Source organism: Poecilia latipinna, unplaced genomic scaffold, assembly GCF_001443285.1.
Source record: "Poecilia latipinna isolate Pla-1442-1.1 unplaced genomic scaffold, P_latipinna-1.0 Scaffold619, whole genome shotgun sequence".
In the NCBI taxonomy this organism is placed as follows: Eukaryota; Metazoa; Chordata; class Actinopteri; order Cyprinodontiformes; family Poeciliidae; genus Poecilia; species Poecilia latipinna.
The window spans coordinates 219436-236573 of NW_015113235.1; positions in this window are offsets into that span (position 1 = coordinate 219436).

Consider the following 17138-nt stretch of genomic DNA (forward strand, 5'->3'; position numbering starts at 1 on the left):
CAGCACATCTCTGCCGCCTTATTGTGAGCCTATTTGGGACTTTCTCGCAGCCCATCAAGTGTGTGATTTAGAGCCCCGTTTTGGACCATGTGGGATTATAAAAAAGTTTCGTGTAATCTTGTGTGGCTACCAGTATTCGTTTGACACAAAGCCCCCGGCAGAGGCTGCGGCCTGCGGCTTCCTGCGCCTGGATAAGTGCGCACATCCACCGTCCTCATTGTCCGCGTCTTTAATACGTAGGAGTCCAGGAATGTGACCAAGGGGGTGAAGACCGTGCAAATCAGCTTTTACTGTCACCGCCGGGCCCCGGGTCCGCAGACAAGAGCCAAGAAAGGGGGTCTGGGTCACTTGATTATCATAATAATCAGATCGCGGGGATAAAAATCTCCTTTGAATAAATTACTGCTTCAATAGGAGGCGCGACTGCCAAAGAGACAACTTTGTCAGCCCCTCGGTTTGTTGTCGGGGGTCTCTCTCGCTCTCTCTCTGCTTTTCTTTCTTTCCAAATTTTGGACGCTTTCCTGGAGATCAAACTCTAAATACGGCTACTGTTTCTGCGCTCCCCTCCTCTCGCCCCTCGCCGATGCCTGGTTACCGAGCCTGAGCAGGGAGGCAGGTTCTGAGCTCCCCTTGGGAAAGCGGGGTAGCGCTGGCTAATGGGCTAAGGAGCGGGCACAATGGGCTGTACACCAACCATGCGACCCCCTCCTCTCCTCACCCCTCATCACTTCTCCTCCCGTCATCAACCCTCTCTCTTCTATCCACGGGCTGCATGGGAACCCGGGCACCGAGGTGCACCAGGGGCCGCTCCCCATTGTGGTGGCACATCCCAAGTTCATTAGCACCCATCAGGCCATTCCTGCAGGGCATGGCGGCAAGCCCCCCCTGCACCAAGACCACCACCCTCTCTTCCATGCTGTTAACCCTGCAAAGGCCCGTGTTCCTGATGGAGTTCTTGAGTTTCTAGATTGAAAATTTCTTGTATTTTAACTGAATTAATCTGCAGGATTAAAAGCTTTATGCTGCAACATCCCCCACATCCCCCAAGTTCAAGTCTTTTTCTGAGATCTGGGCTGCAGACAACAAGACTTTACACTCGCAGATACATTTGTCAAGATCTCAAAACTTCACTTCCAATGTATTTGAGTAGAGCATAAACAAAGTCAAATAATAAAGGGATTCTAAAGAACTGATGAATGCTGTTACTGCTAGACAGTTTTACAGAGGAAGTACAATGTTCAGAAATACTTTATTGCTGCTCGTTCATGTTTTTTTGTCTGAGCTGGAATCCCATTCCATGCATAACTTCAATCTAATCAATAAAGAAATCCCAACTGGCTCCTCTTTATAATTCCATATTGAAATGTTATTGAAACAACTGCCAGACCAAATCAGTAAGTCACAGAAATAACTTTTTCTCCACAATTTATTTACTGCTGTTTCATTAATAAACAATTTAAACTGTAGTTGGGGTCCCAAAGAAATTTATGCTTTGGACCCACATTGTATGGGGCTCAAGGCCCCATACAATCTCAGACTTCCTCTATTTGACATTAACACACACTCATTATCAGCAGCAGTGCATTAAGTATAAATATTACTAATTCATCATCATGTTGGCAGAACTTAAATTTGAAGTTTAACAGACTATTATTTATCTTAGCAATGACCCAGTTTTGCTTTGTTACGGGAAGTGTTTGTTTTTCAGGCGACCTTTCTTATCTGTTGGATCACTGATGCCAACCAAGAATATTTCAAATAGTTTCAAGGTACTTGCAAAGACACTGAATAAATTGCTTTCTATTATTCTGTTACAGTTAAATTTATATTTGAAACCTGAACTTCAGCAATTATGTGTGTGACAACAATCTAGTAATACATTATGATGCAAAAAATATTGGATTACTTTAAGAATTCAGATATTCAAATGTAAGTCTCTGGTTCTGTTTGCAACAGAAACAACCAATTAAAGTTAGCACAATTTTGTTAAATCCATTATTGGTAAAATTAGAAAAAAATAACCAAAGATAATTTCTCCAGCAGTCAAAATGGTTTTGATTTACAGGTAGAGAAAGACACTTATTGAGAATGTCTGGTTGAGATGTTTTCTGTTCAGAATAAATAAATAGTACATACATAGATCAGCATATAGTAGATTATGTTCAGGATGAACAGATCTGTGTGCAGCAGATGTGCAAAAATCTATGACGGAATTTTGTTCTTGCAGATGATTTCATACAGAAACGTGAATCACAGGCAGCTGAATACAGGTGGGTTAAAAAAATGGACCTGGTAAAATATATACTAATGCATTAAACGAAAGAAGCAGCAAGAACAACATTCACGTTATCTGACAATCTTAATTCAAAAGATGTGTAATAAAGAAAATGCTTTCATGTAAAACAGAGTCCTTTATCATATATGTTGTATTTTTATTTAAACTGCATCTTGACATGACTGCATTTTTCTATTTTCAATGTGCCTTTTTTTTCCTTTTTCCACAGGTGTTAATTTTGTTTAAATCTGGAGCTCAGATTATGTGTGTGTGTGTGCGTGTGTGCGTGTGTGCGTGTGTGCGTGTGTGCGTGCGTGCGTGTGTGTGTGTGTGTGTGTGTGTGTGTGTGTGTATGTGTGTGTGTGTGCAAAAAAGCAGACGGATACATTTACAGCCCACACACAGTCTACAACGAGCTTAAAAACCTCCTGAGTGAGCCAGCTCAGCTGCTGACCTGCATGTAAAGAAAGCAGCATGAATGAGAGCAGAAGAAAAAAAAACACCAAAAAGAGGAGGAGAGAATGAAACACAACAAAAACAGACAACAAAAACAATATTTCATGGTCCAAAGCCTTTCTGATTCAGCACCATGACAATATTGTTGATTTGTTGGTTTTATAGCTTTTTTTCTCTATGATTGTATCCTAAACTCATGAATGGAGGACCGTTTTCTGCAGGAAACACAAGAGATCTGTACATACATTTTCAACTTTTATATAATAGGACATGGATCAAAAATAACATTGAGTTATTTTCTAGCGAGAAATAACAAAAGCAATAAAAATAATTCACAGTTTGACTTTTATTGCAGTAAATTTGTATTAGTCATCCCTGTTTTCATTGTTGTAAATAATTACAAAAAGGCCTAAATTCATCCTTAAAAATTGCTATGGAAAACCATCTAAGAGTTTTTATCTCCTTCATGTCTTATGATGCAACCATCAGATATTTTAAATTCACAATGTATCCATCTGCAAACATTCAACCTTCGTCTTCTGAATAAATGCTATTCAGCGTTTTCAGAACTGATCCTCATTGCCACTTTGCTTCACATTCACATGCTTGCTTCTAATGAATCAGCTTCACTGAGCATTGTCTTTAAATAAATAGTAGAGTGTTAAAATTGCAACATAAATCACATCATAAAGCATCAGAACTTTCTGCAGGTGATGCATCACAACATGAACGAGCTTGCAGAGGTCGAAAACATTCTGAACAAAGCAAATTCTGCCTGAGTTCATTCATTTTCTTTGCTTTGTTGTCATGGAATGCATTGCTTGAATACAGAGAAGCAGGAAAGGAAGTGGTTCTTATTGTTTTCAGAAATCCCTCTGCAAAAATAAACCAGAGCCTTGATGCCTTTGATTCAAACAAAGAAGCATGACATCATCTTTAAAACTTGCCTTTTTCACTTTTTATTTCAAACATTTCCTCCATTTTAGTATTAGGGGCTTTGTTTTTTTATCATGAATCCTTCCTCGCTGTCCTGAGTCAGGGCTTTCATTTTAAGGTATTGCTACCTGTTGTGCATGTCCCACATTTAAACTGTTGCAGCTCTGCTTCAGCATCTCCCAGTTTAACATCCCAGCATCCCCAGTACACGAGTGTCCCGGTGCCAGAGACGTGCTCAGCAACTCAAAGCTCCAGATCTTTTGTCCAACCAAATCTGCCCATATTGTTGCAGCTCTGTGGGGGCCAAACAACCTCGTTGTGCCAAACCAGACAGACCCACCACCACCACCGCCACACACACTCAGACACTGGTACAGACACACATGCACGACACACCACAGCTCAATGAGCAGTGGTGTGGCTTTAATGTGGAAGAATAATCTCAGGTCCAAATGTAACAGCAACAAGTCATTTTGTTTTTATTTATTTAAAAAAATATTTAAAAAATGATGTAATCCTAAGTTATATTTTCATATTGTTTTACAAGATAAATATTTTTTTCACTGAATTAAAAGAGCAGTTTTTTTTTTTATTTTGATGAAAAGCTGAAATCCTCGCGCATGCTGCCTCTATCATGTGCTGCCATTTTGCATCTCCGTTGTGCATGCACAGAGAGGCTGCAGCCTCTGACAGGCATCACTGAGATGCAGATCATCAGACTCACCTTCAAGTTGGCTTCTCATCCAAGTTCCTTTCAGTTTTAAGAAGCAGAAACCCCCAGTCAGCTCGCAGGGCTTCACTCCCATTCAGAAATATATATAAAAATAAAACGGTCTGCCATCGATGTCATGCAGAAAACGCGGCCTGATGAAAACAAACAAAACAAGTCTTCCGGATTTTCTTCAAAGCTCCATCTGGATTCCTGTCGGATGAGCAGCCTGGAATAAAAGAAACGTCCTCTTTTGTTTTTTGCTGAAATGCAGAGACAAAAAGATGCATCCTGCATCCAGAAACAAAAAAAAAGAAAAGACAAAAAACATGGCGGGTTGAGAAATCTCCCACGCCACAGTCATTACGCCTGCAATTAGAAAGCAATTTGCATAAATGCAAATGAGTCAGAAATTCGTGTCTGCACTCAAGGGAAACGAGCTGGGATTTTATCCCCCCGTTTTTTTTATTTTTTTTTTATTCCTTCACGCGTTGTCTCTGCACATGACTGACTTTTCACACGGATGGAGGAGGCCCGAGAAGGCTTTTATTTGTTCATAAGTGTTATGTGTTTGCGCCTGAAAACATCCGCAGACATGTTGATTTGCGTGATGGTCGCGCCGCAGATTTGCATGCTTGGAGGTGTATTTAGCGTCAGTTTTGACTTGTGGTGTTACAGGAACACAAGCCATGTGTTTATAGAGATGATAAAATAATTTCTCTAAATGGCAGCAATTCTCTTAGACTCAGGTAATTTAGAAAAATCGTTTTTACATAAATCCAACATGTCTAAGGTGCACTCTGCATGAGAAATATTAATGCAGAAGGCATGATAATCTAAAAAAATCATTATTGCAGAAGATTATTATATCTAACATGATCATATTCTTATATTTAACAATGCATCATTTAAAAGCATTATTATTATTATTATTATTATTATTATTATTATTATTATTATTATTATTATTAATGTTTCAACAACAATGCTAAGGATATTGCGGTCTTATGGGTTCTGACGGCATTTTAATCACAATTTTTTTTTTGCCCACATTGTGATTGGTTGTTTGCATTTGTTTAACCTTTTGGCACCGCTTCACTCTGAGTCATCCTCTCTCTGCATTTATTTAGTGACCTCTGACTCTGGTCGAGGTTAAAAAACCATTTGTAAGTCTTTTTACTGTCATTTGTAAGTTGTCGGAGGTCTTCTGAGTTGTGATCATCCACTTTATTTGCTGATAGTTGAATCAATCTTCTTCTGTGAAGTTATCCACCGCTGACTGCTTTCCCCTTAAATTTGTTCATGGGAGGAAATTGAAATGTGCTGTATGTGTATTTTCTGAACTGATGTGTAGCAGCAGCATATCAGATCTGCTTATGGACACTATTCAAATTATTTAAACCAGAAGACAAAACATATTGTTCAGACGTGTGTGGCTTTGTAAGCCAAAATTTAACATAACTTTCCAAAATCTGAATGAATTGTTCTCAACAAGGGGGTTTACACGTATTTTTTTCTTTTCTCTCATGTGTGATGTCATTATTTATTCTGCAAGCCGAACCGGTGGCAGGTGCGGATCAGGCAGAACACATTCTGCAGTTTGGAGGCTCGGTTGCACCGACAGTCAGCAGGGTCAGGTTACACAAGGTCTAATGTTTCTGTACTGTTTTTCTTCTTGCTGCTGAGATGAGTCTTAATGAGAAATTAATTGCGCCGTTCCAATCCGGACATGCGCAGTAAAGCTAGTAAAAATGTGAAGGAATGATCAGCGGGTCTCTCTCTGTGGTCCTAAGCTTAAAGGGTTGGTGGCTTCAAGGCTTTACATGGAGTTACCTCTGGTTTTAAAGATGTTTATAGATTTGTGGGGTATTAGGAATGTTTTATGCTCCCTGGGAGAAGATGAAACAATACCTCAGTTTATTTTGTGTACTATTTTTGTTTTTGTTTTATTTTCTTTTTTACCATTGAAATCTGAGTAAGTGTATTTTGTGAAATTATGCTGAATAAATATGAGTTAAAGGTTTTTCTGTCTACCTTCCTTTTCTTTCCTTCTTTTCTTCTTCCTTTCTTTCTTTCTTTCTTTCTTTCTTTCTTTCTTTCTTTCTTTCTTTCTTTCTTTCTTTCTTTCTTTCTTTCTTTCTTTCTTTCTTTCTTTCTTTTTGATTCAGTATTAAATGTGGAGAGATAAGAAATAAAATGATTGTCGTTTTAATGACCTGTTTCAAACACAAGTCCAAAATTTAAAAAGAATAATTAATTAATTAAAAAAACACGGTAAAGGAAAAATATTTTCTTCGCCTGTTGTACAACATCAAATCTGCCTCTGTCTGTTATATAAATATAAAAGTTAAAGTTGCATAACTTCAGTCTCTTGCTTGTCATGCTTTTATCCGCAGACCTGTGACCAGCCAACCTGTTGTTGATCAGTTTTGGTAAAATCTGAAATACAGTCAAAGCTTGAAATATCTTTTTTGATCAAACATAAAAAACCTAGTTGACTGAAGTGAAGCAGCTATAAGGAACTGAAGAAATATTTTGGAAGAAAACACAGCAGGAACGTGGGAGAAGATTAAACTGTGTGCTGGAATAAATGGTAAGAAAAACCTTAATCAATCTGAAATATGCGTGTTTGACAGACCTGGATTCTGCACAGCTAACACACTCTTCAGGGAACACCGAGCTGAGACTTACACACACACACACACACGCACACGCACACACAACACATTAAACTGAAATACTTCCGTCAGTTTTAAAGTTACAGCAGATGAAAAGTCTATAGTTAATTCTCAGAAACCAAAGATTTTTGGCAGAATTTAGCTCATTTATTCAAAGTCTGACGTCTTTCTTTATAACGCATTCTTCCCGTCTTTAAATGCATTATAGAGGGAAAGAAAAAAAGAAAAAAATATAGGGAAATATATTTATTCTTCAGAGTATTAATTTATAAAATAAAAAATGAATTATTTTGAAAATCCGAAACGAAAAAAGTATCAATTTTCTTTACTAGTCTGCTTCTCGATGCTAAAACTTCAAAAAATGATTTAGTTCCTTTAAGTTTTACATCTATTGCACAAAAAGATTGAATCTCTGATCATTTTAATATCGTTTCTTAAATTAAAACCTAAAAAATAAAAGACAATAAAAAAATCGCTCGTTTAATTATTATTTTACAATTTTTAACACATAAATTTGATGTTTAAATTAAGTGTGAAAACCCGCTGAAGGAAGAAATGTATGTGTACATAACTGGAGGGGGAAATCGCGCGCGCGCACAGAGAGACAAGATTCGACATGCACGCACGCACGTACGCACGCGCAAATGCACGGCGCATTTGCATGTCGTATCCCACGGTGGAAATTACAATGGAGACCAATTAATATGCGCATAAATTAAAAGTGAGAGGGGCTTCTGAATTCCAGGAACAGGCGGTCATCCAAAGCGGAGAGGAGAGGAGAGAAAGGAGCCTCTGTTCACACGGGACAGCAGCAGGATGAGGAAGAGGAGGTGGGAAAAAAAGAGGAGCGGGAAGGTGGCGAGATGGAGGGAGTGAGAGATAGAGGAAGAGCAAGATGAACGAGAAAAGGGAAAACGGATGAACAGAAGGAAAACTGGAGGGAAAATAAAGAGGGAATTTCTCAATTTGTACAAAAGCGGAAGAAATATTAGAAGAAGCATTTTGAATAATTTAGCTGCTGCTGAATGTAAGATTTCATCTCAACATTTAGTTATGAAGAGAGGGATCGGGTCATGCAGTTCAACTAAAGATAACTCACCAGGGACCCCTGTCATCTTCTGCATCAGCCTGTCATCGCAATTTCACGTCTCTCAGAGTGAGGGCCGCTAATTACACACATCACAATAATGGTCATGCTGCAAACTGTTACTGTGTGTGGACAGGAGACTCAAAACTTATTCACAAGCATCTAAAGTTAACTTATTTTCTTTTAAAAACAATAGCATAAAGTTCTCTTTGAAACTTTTCTAAGTTTTTTTGTAGTTGTGCCTTTTTTCTGTATTTTCCTTACAGGAAAGTCTGTATTTTCAGATGTTTCTTTTTCCAAACATACAAACAACATGATCACTGCTACGTGTCTTGGTGTGAATGATGTGTTGAGGGTGGTATTCAGCCATACACCACACATAGTTATCATCCATCCATCCATCCATCCATCCATCCATCCATCCATCCATCCATCCATCCATCCATCCATCCATCCATCCATCAAAAACCCAGGTCACCAGTCTGAAAATGAGATTTTAACTAAATTTATTGATGTGATTTTTGAAGTTTAGAAAGAAAATATTCTCCCAAGACTCCCTTTCCTGTTTGGTGTCTTCACAAACCAGTTCATCCACCAGAGTCCTTTCTCAGTCATGTTCTTTAAAAATCATTTAAAACAGTGTAAGCTGAGCTGAGGGGAACCTTCTGAGATAATAAAAATACATGCTCTTGCAATAAAGGTTCACTGAAATCCACTGACTAATTCCTTGTTCTCAGTGGTAATTTTTAAAGTGAACACAGCAGTAAAATAAATATTTTCATGGCCATTTTTATCTTTTTTATATTTCTTTGTTAACCTAAAGTGCAATGATTAACTGATAGAAATCATTTCTGAAGAATAGTGATGGGTTTCTCCAGTTAGTTTGATCAAGTAGAGAGAATTTACAGCAGACGTGTACTGCCCCCTGCTGGATGTTAGATTTTTCTACCAGTTCATCATATTTTTAATTGTACGTTGCCCTCTAGTGGCTCTGTCGTCTTACTACACCACATCTTCATCGACATGAATATGCAGCAGTTAATGTGCTGATACATAAATACAAGCACTCTTTTTAATATCATTGAAACATTACTACTACGTTTATACACCATATATTTCTCGAGTATCGTTTTTCATTTTTAACTGAGTTAATTTCTTCTTCAGTCACACTCCATTCCAAAACATAAAGTATACCAATATCAACATATTTAGTCCATATTAAAAACTCTTGAGTCGTCTATCATCACATCCAGTTCTGAACACATGGTGGCAAAATGAACCACTTGTATTATTTATCATGTCCCTTTGATGATGTGCAGCGATTCTGGAGGTAGGCAGCATGAGATCACCAAACATGAATGCATAAGCTTTAATATCAGATCAGTTTGCTTACAAAGATCAAACAGACTGCAGTGTTGCTGTAAGCTTATTGCTTTGTATGAAATGTTTGTTTGACACAAATAGACAGTATAACAACTGAAATTACATTTTCTATCTAATATTTATGATTATGAGTTTTGATTTCTATCAGTTGTGGCATATTGTGAGTTCAGTTCTTTAGTTAGATAATCCTGTCTCTGTAGATCTCATTTTTCACTAAATGTTTCACTTGTCTTTCAGTTAACAACATGAACAGCTAAAATACATTCAGGACCAGCTACTGCAGATATCTGTTCTCGCCCCACTTCTCCTCTCCCTGGTCACAATGACTGCCCCCCTGTGGACCGATCTGTGAAACTCCTCAAGTTTGTTGGTAGAATATTTTGTTCAATATGTATTGTCCCATTTGTAACAATAAACTTAAACTTGCATGAGTGGGGGATACTAATGCCTTACCATTAGACAAAATAGTGGCAGCATCATGCTGCGTGGATGTTTTCCTTCATCTGGCTCTTTAAAGTTGGTCAGAGGCAACTGGAAGGTGAGTGGCGCTAAAACAAGAAGAATCTGGAAAAAATGTCGTTAGTGGCTGTAGAATGTTTGAGACTGTGATGCAGGATTACTTTCCACCATGAAATGTTGAAATGGCCCAGTCAAAGTCCACAAACACAACCAAATGAGAATTTGTGGTAGGGCTTCAACATTGATGTTCACATTTTCTTTCTATCCAATCTAACTGGTAAAAAAAAAAAAAAAAAACACACCCCAAAAGATTTGCTGCTGTAATTTCAGCAAACAGTAGTTTCACATTGACTCAGGAAAGGAAATGAACATTTCAGTTTTATTTTTTTTTTTTATTTGTATTTAAACAAGAAACTACAGGGCTTTGGGTTTGTCTATCAAACAAAATCCCATTAGGATGTATTGATTTTTGTGATTCTATTGTGACAAAATATGGTGAAGTTCGAAAGGTATGCAATGTTTTACAACCATCTATATGTCATGGTATATAAAGAATCCTCTAAGAATAAAAAGAAGACCTGCTGTTAATCACTGGAGATAATTTTAGAAGATGGATTTAAAAGTCTTGGTGATGACCTTTGAAAGAAAGTGTGTGTGGACACAGTTGAACCTTAAAGACTCTGATTCTGTGCTTCATTGCTGCACAGAGACTCAGTCATATGTCCGTCTGTTCTTTAAGAACAAAGATACCGAGGTTACGAGTTCCAAGAGTCTAAACTGAGAAGCTTCTGAAGCGGTGTTAAATGAAGTAATGAGATGGCCCCAGCTGACCAGATGCGAAACTGTAAAACTAATTGGAGCACAAGTTGTGAGCATCATGAAGCTGTTTCACTGTTTTTCCCCTTTGATTCAGATTTCTCTATCCATCATGTGGAAATGTGGTCATGTATTTTTCTCAATTCGTTAAAAAACCTGAAGCAATCTGTTCCAGAAATAAAGCCAACGAACACAATCAGCTGCTGCATGTTGCTTCGCAGCTGTTCCTGTCCTCCCGTTTCTGTTTTGATGTTTGACCTCCTCACCATGTCTGAGCTCCCTCTGATACAAACTGCCACATCTCTGATGAGTTAGCAGGCATCAGCAACAAAACCTGTTGGGTTCGAACCTCGGCGCTCAGGCTCCTCCTGGGCCTCCCTGACTACATGACTCTTCCCTCCTGATTTTCACACTTTAGCCCTAATTAAGGGTCGCAGGCAGAGGAGGTGCGGGGGTGTTTGTTGGATCTGTTGCCATGGACACTGAGCGTTGCTAAGCAGCCAGTGGGATGCTGAGGAAGTGGAGCAATGGGTCACTGTGGAGAGAGTGATGTTCACCCACACACAAAAGGGAAGGGAAACAATCTGCAAGAAAGGACAAATCGGAAGGGATGAGATAAGCTGCACGAACGCTGTCTTAAGACTGAACGAGTGCCTGCTGTGAATTTGAATCATCTCAAAGCAGCACCTCAATAAATTCAATAAAGGCTGAGCTGGAAGGGATACTTTAGAGGCGTGCATGAAATAGTTGCACCCAGCTGCTAACCAAAATGAAGCTGTCATTAATGTTGTAATTGATATGAACCCCTCAACTCAAACTGGAGCCAATGAAAAATCCAGAAATGCTGAGAAGGCTTTATGACTTTATTCCTCATTCTGGTCATAGAAATAAATCCATGTCCTCAGATGAACCTTCCTCACAGAAGGTTTCTGTACAAACCTCATCTTTTTAGAGAGAAAAAAAAAACAATCTATCCTTTGCTTAGGGTGTCATTGTGGCACGCTTGAAAGGACTGCATAGCTTCACAGAAATATGATCTTTTGTGTGAATCCTTGCAAAGTTTTTATTTTTTCTATGTGGCACTTGCATGTATTTCTGGGTACTATTGCTTTCTCCCATTGTCCAAATTGGTCTGGCAACCTGGAGTATGACTCAAGGTTTTCCAGAGGAACATTGCTAAAAAGCATCACACTTCCAATGCAAATCAGCCTTCTTCCCTCAGCATACCCTGAGGGAAGAAGGCTGATGTGCCCATCGCTGGTGCTTTCAGCAGTGGACAGAGGTCAGCGACTTGGTCCTCATTGGGTTGCATTGTGTATTTTGGCATCTTTTTGGTAGATGATATTTCTCCAGTTGTCTAAAAGTGATATGAAGGTTGGCTGTTCTTGCAGTCCCTGATAAGGTCATTTGGAAAATAGTTAATACAGAAAGAAAAGTTACTTAATTTAGTAATTAAGTAACTTCTGGATTTTCTTGAGAGGCATCAGAATAAATAGGGTTCAGTGTAAATGAATGCCATAATTTTCAGATTTTTAGTTGTAAATAAACATTTAACACTAAGTTTTCCTCATGCTCACAATTCTGCAATATGCTGTGTTGGTCTATCACAAAAACCTCATAAAAAACATTGAGGTTTGTAACTGTGTAATGTGTAACATAAGAAAATAAAACAAGTTAAAAAAGTATTAATATTTATGCAAAGCACTGTAAAGATAAGAAATATTAAAATATGTCAAACTTTATGATCTGAAAAAGACTCACTGCAAATAAAAACCTGATCATCTGGCAATAAAGACACATGAGAGAAAGAAAGGAGGAAAATAAACAAAGAGACCAGAACAGGAAACAGAAAGAATGTGAGAGGTGAAACTAGTTAAAGATAAAGAGAGACGAGGAATGACAGAGCGAGGACAGAAGAAGATAAGAACTAAAAAGAGACAGAAGGGATGTGAAGGTGGAGCTTCAGACTGAGAGCAGGTTACGCAAATAAGACAGGCGCCTCTGTTGTTGTTTTTACATCTATGCTAAGTTTATTCTTCTGCATTTGCAAAATCTTTCAAAACTAAACAGTCTTTGGTTTGTTGTGACAGCAGCGGAGATGAAAGTGTGAATAAACAACAGCGCCAGTTCAGGGCTCTGCAGAGTTAGACATCAGCTCTGTGGAGATTAAAATGGCCTCAAACAGAAATTCTTTAACTGAATCACTTCAAACTAATCAAAAATTACTTTATGAAACATTTATCCGAACAAAATGCCTTGGCTAATTAATTGGGATCAAATACAGTCAGTTTTGTTTTTTTCTTTTCTTTTTGTGCCACAAACATGTTGACCTTATTTTAAGACTGTAAACTAATTTTATTGTTGTTCTCACTTTGCATAAAAAATGAAAACAAATAGCAATAAAATAGCAGGAAAAGAATTAGCTGTAGTACACAACCTCAGTGCAAAAATAGAACAAACATTTAGAACTGAAGTTCATTAATAGAGGCAGTTAGTTAAGCAACAATGTTAAATGAGTTCCCATTAGCTAAACGAACAGCATGATGCACTCTACAGCCTGAGCACTCAGTCGGTACGCTTTCACAGACCAGTTTGCTCTGTGTTTTAATGTGAAGAAACTAACACCAAACCCAGTAGAGGCAATCCACCTTTTCTGGTTGAGAATCATGCTCCAGTGCATGCTGGAGGTCATGGCCTCACGAAGCCAACAGGATCACATGCACAACTGTTCTTGCAACACTGACTATCACTCACTGTGGTCTAATTGACTTGCTAGTTTACAATTTACTTTCATCTGCATTATAATTTTGCTGTGATGTGATATTTGGAACTGTGGGCCCAATATGCAGCAGCTCTCAGAAATATTCATATTAGTAACTGATGTAATATGAATGAATAATTTTATTTCCACTTCTAAACCATTAACAGCGAGTTGTTTGTATGTTGAATAAACAGGATGATGCACATAAGGTCGCTGAGTTTCTGGTTTTGCACGTTTACTGCAATACATATGGTAATTTATAACACAATTTAAACTTCTTACACTTCTTACAGCAAGTTGAAATACTAGATAGATATAGTCTACCTGGGCAGTTTTCGTAGGTTTTCATCCAAGAAGAGCTGGAAAAGTATTCATGCCCCCTAATCTAATTCACATTTTGCAAAGTTAAAACCATGGACAACAATATACTTAATTGGAATTTTATATGATAGATCAACAAAAAGGGATAATTGTAAGGTAGGAAGAAAATGATACACAATTTTCAGATTTCAGAGTTTATGTTTCACAAATGCATGTATTGAGCCTCCGTTATTGTGAAACCCCAAAATACCACACAATCCGATGTAACCAATCATCACCCTGATTGACACAACGCCGGCTCCGCCCCCATGCGGAAGTAGAGCGAACTTCTGACAAACAAAAAATGCTATAATGGCAGAGGCAGTGGTACTATATGCGTTACCCGAGACATTTTTGAGTCATTTTTTGCCTTATCAATAGGTGTCTTTACAAAAAAGAAAAACAACAACATAAAGAAAAAAAATGGGATGTTTGCTACCTGTTTCCTTTGTGGTTATTGCCAATGATCACAATTTTATTGAAGTGGACGTGAGGCCGGCTGCAGGCCTTGATCAATTTCTTTCATTATTCCAGACTCTGTTTGGGTTTTGAAAATGTAATAAATTGTTTTCTGCCCTCTGGGTGGCAGCTGTCGGAATTACATGTTCCCCATTGGCAACGCTGGACCATGATTTCCTATTATTTTCCTCCAATTCTTTATGACCACATTGTGTTAGAGATGATGAATCCAGGAATGTTGACGGAGGTTCGTTCCCCCACATAGGGGACGTGTACTTCGGATCAAATGGCGACCACTGATTGGTTGGTTGCTGACAAAACCCCTAAAATGACTGACTGCTGCAAAAGATAGTTCTACAAATACAAATCCATTCTTTTCAGATTTTATTTGTAACAATGTGATTGATGACTGCAAGTTGTTTTTATGAAGCACCTTGAACTGCGTTGTTGCTGAAATGTGGTATACAAATAAACGAGACTTAAACTTGACTACTTTCTGTCAATCTGTCACATAAGTGAGTTTAAACAGTATGAATACTTTCTGAGAGTACTCTATTTTTCATTTTTATGCTGTTTGACAGTTTTTCTTATTTTGTATTTATTGTTTTATTGATGTGAATTCAGACCTGTATATCAAAATATGCATTAGTGATACAACTTTCATATCTGAGCAGTATATTAATGTGTACTTTTCTTTAATGGATACAACAGAAACTCTATTACATGAAAAGTCTGAAAGCTAATTGCTGTACTTCCTATATAAACTGCTTTGCATCAGCTTTCTATATAGGCCCTGACCAAAGGAGAGTATGGAGAGGTATCAGTGTGAACATTTTGACAGGCAATACTGAAGCAGCGTGCTCTTTATTAATCCCCCAACATCCAATCTTTCTGAAAGGCCAAATTAATCAACCCTCTGGGTCTTGCTCTGACTTCATCATATCAAAACACACAGCACATAATAAAAAATAATATTTTCTCAGCAATGCAATTAAGTAGACTTGTTTCTGCTTAATCAGCTTGGAGATTTAATTAAGATCTGAAGTAATAATATATATCAACTGCTGTTCACTGAGCCATAGGAGGCTTTAGTTTCAACAGGGGGCAGCAAACTGTTATTGATTGTAGTGAGTGAAACCTCTGGAGTGTTGTTATTTTGAGGGTAAAGGTGAATCAACTTATCTCCTTACAATAATAAAGGTAGACTATATAATTTCATTTTAATTAATTGCAATTAGGATTTCCTTAGGTTTGCTCTCGTGAGATTGTGTTACCGCTGCGTTCTCCATTTTCCCTCCAGTTTGTGATGTGTCTGAGATTGTTTGCTGTCATTTTTCCCGTGGCATTTCCCTGACCCCTGGCTGAGCGGCTGACCCCCTGACAACCCAGCTGTAGGAGAGGAGAACAGCAGGGCGCCCATCTGACTGCTGCAATTCTCCGCAGAAAAACCCAACGGTATAAGCTTCTTATGTAAAGCAGAAAACACGGTGTAATCTCTCGCCGTCACTCCCCCCTGTGTCTGAGCTTTTGTCACCATTATTACTAGTACTACCAGTTAATTCACTACTTTGGTTTGGCTGCTGCTTGATCAGCAAATCAGATAAGACAGACTGCGTTGTGTTCGCAGACACAATAATCAGATTAGAAGTAGAGTTGATTCTCAAACTGAGGAAACTTATCTGTCCTCTTCTCAGTTTTTATAGTAGACAGTTACTGAGATGATAGCAAATGAGAGCACAGCATGAAGAAGTTCAGTTTCTGAAGTTCGGTCTAATATTCTCCCACTTGCTTGCTGTGTTCCCTGCCTGAGTGTGTCAAGACAAACTCATATGGTTTTCTTTCAGCAATAGCTGTTTGTTTGCTATTCTTCCAAAAAGGTCAGATTTGTGGAGCATCAATAGTTTTCCTTTTGACAGAATCTTCAATCTGAGTGGGTGACTGAAGATTGAACAGCTCTGTGACGAGTTCAAAGCTTGACGTATTGTGTTACAACCTAACCTTGATCAAGCTTCTCCAAAGTCTGCGTGTTCCCTGGTCTTTGCAATGCTGTTTTTTTTTAAATGCATCACTGTTAACTTGAAACAGATCACAGTAAGCAATAGAAATCAGATTTGGGCCCAGCTGAGACAACTTTTTTCCCCTTGTGATTATGGCACTGCCAGAAATAATGGCGCTCTGGGCTGTGAGCAATTTTGTCCATTAAAAACCATGACTTAGACTTAATGCAAATGCAGGCCACATAGTTCAGATTTTTATGAGATTTTGACAACTATGTATTGTTTAAAATCTCAATAAAACATATTGTTTTTTTATTTGTAGAAAATGTTTGAGAAAGCAGCTGTGCATCTGTTGGCTCACCATGAGAAAGCAGATGACAAATGTTATATGCAATATTTTGGTGCATTTTATAGTTTTTCCACACAGTGTATTTAAAGGGCATTCTTGTACAAGCTGTACATGTCTTTAATAGAACTGACAAAAAAGTGAACATGTTCTGTGCTTTTTCAGCATTCCCCCAGTGCCACATGAGTTGCATTTGACTTCCTTTTTTAGGCTTGACCTCGGGTCAGTTTCCGTACAAATCTCCAAAACAGCTGTGGCTGGCACACCACTGCACTACAGAGACATGCTTTTATTGTTATATTGGAATAACATTTCAGATTAATTTAGCTCAGTGAAAGAAGTTTTCAAAGTTTACACAAAATGCAGCCAAACTAAATTAATTAAATTATTAAAATAGAATTTGTATATTTATATAT